Here is a 6809-nt window from a genome sequence, read left to right as displayed (position 1 = left end):
CAGAGCAAGTAGCGGTTTATTCGACAGTTCTCTTACATTTCCAATTTGATTTCTGGGCAACATTTAGAGATAAAATATTCACTCCTAGACTCTAAGAACAAATGTAAGTTGGTGAAAAATGTCCATTTTTGACTGATCCTGTTTCACCTGAGCGTCTCACGTCCTGCAGCAGATCCAGGTGGGTGGGGGTGTCGGCCATAGAGTCCTGCAGGGCACACGGCTGCTTGGTATGCACTCTGGATGTGTCTGTTTCTGCTGTCAGGTGAGCCGTCTGAACACCTGTGGCTCCTCTGTTTGCTTTGACACCTCCTGCACACATCTGTCATCTTCGCCATCAACCTTATCAACCCCCTAACCCCTCCACCCCAGCCGCTTTTCCTCTATTTACCTTCTTTTTTTAGCTTCTTGCAGAAAGAGTTTAATAGTAAAGCACCTAAAGGGAAGTGTGGACATTCTGCTTTTATTATTTTTGCTAAATCTTTCAGGTGAAATTTGATTTTTGGTTAAAAGATTTTTTAATAGCTCACATTTTTCCCTTCTTCTCTCATCTGTTCACATGTGGAGCAAAGCCTTTGATAAAGGTGGTGGTGGGGGGTTGATAAGGTGGGGGGCATGTGTGATTTTAGATAGGGGGGTCAGGAGGTCTGTAGGACTTGTTCCTAATGACCTGAAGGTATATGACTGAAAACAAACATACAAACAAAAAATCATTGAAGTCTTTTTGTGCATCTGTCAGTCAGATCAGGATTCTGCTGTATTTAGTTGTGAAATGTTTTTTGCCACTTGTTGACTTCCACGTTTCATCACTCGGTCACATGATTGTGGTTCATTCTGCTACAGGGAGGAATCATGGAAATTACCACAATTAAAATCAGTATTTAGAAAGTAATAGATCTGGTTCTGACTGTTGTTGTGGTTTTAACACATTTTCTGTTTTGTAGATTAAGATTTTAGCATTGATCATTTTTGCCACACAGAAAATATTTAATTAAAAAAAATATGACTCACCAAACACCCTTATTTTGTAACTTTTAACAGATATTTGTGACTCAGTTTTTCTGTTTGTTCAAAGCTGACATTTTTTCTGCAAATCTTAAATGACTAATTTATGTTTTCTTATCTTATTTGAAGCAACTAACATTTTTATATTTGTGCACATAAAGTAATCTGTTAGTGAGTAATCAGATTTCAATCAGGCGTTGGAGACAGAGGACCCAAATAAATATTTATGGATCCTTTTTGTTGGCAACAATCACTGCAGATTGATGTCCTGAAAAGGATGATTTGAACATTTGATAATCTTACACAAATGTGTTCTCATTTCTATTAAAGAATATCACAATCAAACATGTCACCAAAAAAATGTAATCTCTTAGACCAAAGTATTTTCTGGTTTTCTTGATGACAAATTTCTGACTGAAAAAAGCAGAAACTGACCTGTGTGACCAAAATCTGTGGAATTGTGTTTTTCTGTTACATTAGGAGTTCAATAAAATGATGCATTTTAAAATAAATAAAAAATCTAAACTTGATTTTTATGAAAGTGAGGAAAACATTGTGTTACATTTTAAAACTCCTGTTCTGATTTACTTAAATGTGTGGTAATGAAAGAAGTGGTAGATCATGGAACCACTCAGGGAGAACAACTCTGATAAACTGAAAGGTCTCCTGAGGTGTTTGCTGTTGGTTTTTCAGATAACGCCCCCCCCCCCCCACACACACATAGCTGGATCATATGTGTTGGTAGGAAGCAAAGCAGAGCCTGAGGCTAACACCTGGGCTGAGGTAATAGAGATGACCACAGAGGAGCGCTAAAGTGTGAACACTCCACATTTGTCTGCTCATCATTTATTCTGCCTAACCAGAGTCACGGGAAATGTTCAAAATCCAAAAGTTCCAATCAAAACAAAAACTAATTTAAAAGTCTTAGAAATCTAAACTCTTGATCAAAGCCTGACTCGCCGAACTGCTTCAGCGGCACGGCGGCTCGGTCCTCTGATAACAACATTCAAACCTGAAGGCACATAAGCACCTCAGGACATCCACAAAACCCGACTCCTGCCCCTGGAGAGGAGGGTGGGGGGCGGCAACAAGAGCCCCTTTCAGGGGGCATTTCAGCAGGGATTACAGCGGCTGACTGCTCCCCACGTTTCAACAATGTGACCACAAGGCCTTCAAGATTTGTAGCTTTGCTGGATTCGGCAGATCTAATAAATCATTAAATCACCTTATTCAACGCTGAAAGGATGAAGGGGAAAGATTAAAGCTGCATGAGAACCATATGCAGGAACAGAAGGAGGAACGGGGGTCACAGAACAACGGCTCACCCGTAAACTTGACGTTCAGGATTCCTATGACAATAAGGAATGTGGATAAATCTGCAGTTTACCTCTGCAGGATTTAACATTGGATGAGAAGGGAAAATGTGTTGTCCATGATAGATCTTTGGCTGCATCTGCAGAGTTTTTAAAGATGTCAGAGCAACAGGACTGAGTTGCTGCATCTTCTCCGGTTTTCTCAGCCTTGCTTGTAAGTGGAGCTGGTTTGTAATCAATCAGAACATCTTTGTTCTGTGTGAGGGACAGGTCGGCCCTGAGCTCATTTGAATGCCAGAGTTTAGCAGTGCTGGAAAGTTCAAAGCCTCACCTGGTGGTCTGCAAACATAGATGATCTGCCCAAAACAGCCGAGATGGTGGTGAGACACGCCCGCTTTGTCAACACCGCCTTTCTCAGGCTGTGGCTCTGAAAATGCACGTGATTCCACAGAATTAAAACCGATATGATCCAAAAAATATCTTTTGTTTACAAACAGGATGTAAAACATCTGTCAATCAGTAAACAAAATAGTAATCACCTGGACCATGAAAACTCTAGATGAGGGAATGCACAATGTTTCAGGAGACGTTTCAATCCCTGGTTTACGCCCCAGGTGGCAGAAACATGCTATAACATGAAGACACGCATCAACAAAGAATGAAATATGACAAGTTACAAGCAACATTCAGAGGGAATTTCCCAAAAGTTCTTAAATGATCACGGGTGTCACTATTGTATTACTGGAATTATGAACATTTAACAATAACTTTGTTACATTGTCGCAAAGTCCTCTCTAACACATTTCAAATGTTTCTCCATTTAGTTTCTAAGTTAGAAAACGAAAGAATAAAAACTAAAAACTGGGATTGCTTCTGTGTCTCCCTTTTGGCTTCTGGATTTCTGGCTCAGACTGCAAATAAGGATTAAGGATTACTGGACCCGTTTCTTCTTCACTGGACACTCTTCACACCAGTGAGCTCTACAGAACATTTTCCCCCCATTCTCCTCCACAGTATCATCCTCTGATGTGCACCTTCATTCCCTTAACCTGTTAGTCATTATTCTGCTTCTCTGGTCTTCTTACAGCCTCACGTCAAGTGATTTCCTGAAGCCCATCATCACTTCCTGCGCAAAGTTTTTCAATAAATCTGCATTTACAGTGAATTATAGTACTTGCTTTGTAATTATTAAGCACCATTTCTTTGGAGAACCTCAGCTCACCCACAAGCTTTGGTGTTTGTCAGTAAGAATCAATCAATCAATTTTCCATTTTTAATTGTCAAATCATATTGAAAGAAGGAAAAACAAAAACAGAGAAATCAAGAAACACAAAATCATGTTAAAAACATGAAATAAATTCAAATTTGATAAAAACAGTTTTATAAAAGTCTATGAACAGTAGATTTATTAATTAGCTGCTCAGAAACCCCAGCAGTGCAGCTCTAAATGTAGCCCAAAATGTTGCATTTGTCTTCTTTCTTTGCTTTTTTAAAAGACCTCACAGGCTGAGGGAAGATATTTTTAGCATGACGCAATGTCGAACACCTGATAGCGCAAAGTCTTCTTTCTGATGTTAGGAAGTTATAACAAGTTGAACAAGCTCACTCCTGATTGGTGATAGTAGATGCCATAGAAACCTTGACTTAAACCAATTACTGTAAAATAGCATTAACACTCTGATGAGTTTCTTGATGCTTTTCATTTGATTTCCGGTCACTTTGCCAATCTGAAATCTTCTTTACTTTAAATATTTTCATTATATAGGCAAACTCCTCTTCTTTCTTTCTCCAGCTGGTCCTACTCTTCTCACCAACATCTGCTCCATGTCCACCAACACTATTTCTGGACTCTGGGGTCAGTTCAGTGGGATCCTTGCTGCCCTTTAGTTTACTCAACCTAATCTCAACCTAACCACAAATTTCTTTATTTCAAAGACTTTTACAAATCCCCAAAACGGTCTGTGTTTTAGATTTGGTCTTTGAAAGGATCGCTGCTTATTAAAGACATTTATCTGATTCTGAAGTTTTTAATTGAAGTAATTTTACAGTTGAGATCATGACAGTAAAGAGCAAAAACATTAAGATGTAAATTCCACCAGATTAAGCTGCAAAAAACGAAATTTTAATGTCTAAAGAGCTTTAGATCTAAAGCTATAATGATTGCATTTATTCTATGTATGAAGAAATTAGATTTACAGTTTAATTTTTCAGCTGTCTGGGTATCAAACCACAATCTCTGTGAAGGTCGGCAAAAATCAGGACAAAGATCTTGGTTCTGCTTCCATAACTAGAAGACAGTTAGATAGATGAAGGTCTGACCATCAGTTACCAATGAAAAAAAAATTGGTTAACTTTAACCCTGAAAATAGAGGAAAACAATCCTAAAAAGTCAGCTTCATTACATTTATCTGTGATGGAAGAGTTAACATCTTTAAGGGTGAAAAAGTTTTTGGCTTTTCAAAGGAAATTAATGGGAGCTCAGTGTTTTTTTTTTTAATTGACCTGGTTCCAGTTACTCCAGCTAATCAGCCCCAAACAAAAGATCAAAGCTTTGCTTATTTAAAAAAAAAAACAAAAAAAAAAAACTTTATAACACAAATATCCCTTTCACAAGACTGAAATGGAGCCAATTGATCGCCATGAACTTGATCTTCATTGTGCAAAAATAATTTACAGGAGATGAGCCAGAAGAAGAGGATTTCTTTTTTCCAAAACAGTCCAGACAGAGAAGCAAACGTGTGCAAAGTACAACTTTAGTGATAATTTAAAGAGAAAAAAAAAACCTTAATAAAAATGAACTAATGAGGAAAATGAACCCCAGATGTGTCAATAACTGACACATCTGGAAAAAATCAACAGACAAGTACCAAGAGAAAAAAGCAAAAAAGACAGAGAAGAAGGCAAGAATTTAACCAAAACTAAATGGCAAAGAAACAATTGAGCAGAAATAGGAAGATGTGCTGCTGGATGAATGCTGCTTGCAAAGTGCTCTGTGCTTTAAAGAAGGTACGGTAATATTTCAGATTCAATAAAACTTCTTCTGTAGTTGTTTTGTTGGCAGATGTTTTTTTTTTGTTTTATTGTTGCTTTAGGATTTACTGTTACTCCTGTGTGGAAGGAGATCTGCACCTCTGCTTTTCTGTCTTTGTCCTGTAAATTTTCTCTGGGAAGCAGTTCAGGCAGCAACAGTCTGCAACATTCCTCAAGAGCATCCACCTGGATGCCAGAGTGACCCCACGCTATGACCTCTGACCTTTCAAAGACTGGAGTCCCGCCACCTGAGCGCTGCGTCTTGTCCTGGTGTTTGCCAGATGTTTGAGCAGACTACCTGCTTTTCAAAACAGGGCAGACATGACAGGGCAGGTCACCGCAGAGAGCAAAACAAAGAGTCAGATTTCACAGACCCTCTATCAATCAAACATCTTAGACGCACAATCACACACGGAGACTCACACAGGAATCCCAGCGGCTTCAAAGCGAGATGTGTGAGGGATTTTCCTGCTGCTGAACAAGGGCTTGTTGTAGATCAGCAGCGGTGCTTCTTGTCCTTTGTTGCTGCTGGAGCAAATCCTGAGGATGTGACGGGAACAGTTGTCTATTCACAGATATTGCAATAATGATGTGATACTGCAGAAAATTAATCCCTTCTTCAGTTTTCAAAGTAATATTTAACTCTGCAGCAAGTGTAGGCAAGATCCCCCACATCATTTATGGCGAGACAAACGTACTCGCCAAAGGCCACCATGTTTGTTGGGGATGAACCGAGTGGGCCGATGTGGAGAACAACGGAGAAGCTTCTGAGTGAGGCTGATCTACATCTCCTTCTCACTTTTCCACAATTTCAAGAAAAGGTTGCATCCATCCAGTTCATGCTTTTGTTAGTAGCAGCATAATGAAGAATTCCGCCTCCTCCACCTTTATCCCCTCACCCGCCTGGGCTCAGCCGTGCACCTGTCTGGCACAGGCAGCTGTGGGTGGGCGGGTCTTGGCTGTCAGGGCAGCATTCCTGAGGAGAAGTCACCCCGTTAATCCCTAAAGTTTGGGCCTAACAGACCCCCAGCCCCCTTCCATCACCTCCTCTGCATCCAGGAGCCCTCTCTGCCTCCGTCTGGTATTCTCCGTCCTTTAACTGGGATGCTGTAGTATCAAAGGTGAGGTTGGACCTCCTCACATGTTCACTCGCTCTCCAGCATCCAAAGGTTTAATCTGCTGAAATATTTAGGGAATCAGAGCACTTGTCAGCTCCAGACACTTAGAGAAATTCTGAAAAAAAAGCAGATTTAGATTTGATTTCTTGTGTTAGTTTAAGAGCAACAATTCAGATGCTTGCACATTCTGCTAAAGTATTTGTGCCTGTTTACTCCCAGAAAACAGCGTAGGGAGTTTCTCCCCACTAATTGCCTATATCACAAACACGCACGCACTCAAGCACACACACACACTCCTCTATTGCCTATCAAACAAGAGTCTCTTTATCACAGCGGGAAATTCTGA

This window comes from Oryzias melastigma, linkage group LG15 (genome assembly GCF_002922805.2).
Source record: "Oryzias melastigma strain HK-1 linkage group LG15, ASM292280v2, whole genome shotgun sequence".
NCBI lineage: Eukaryota > Metazoa > Chordata > Actinopteri > Beloniformes > Adrianichthyidae > Oryzias > Oryzias melastigma.
Note: the sequence above shows the minus strand (reverse complement) of the source record.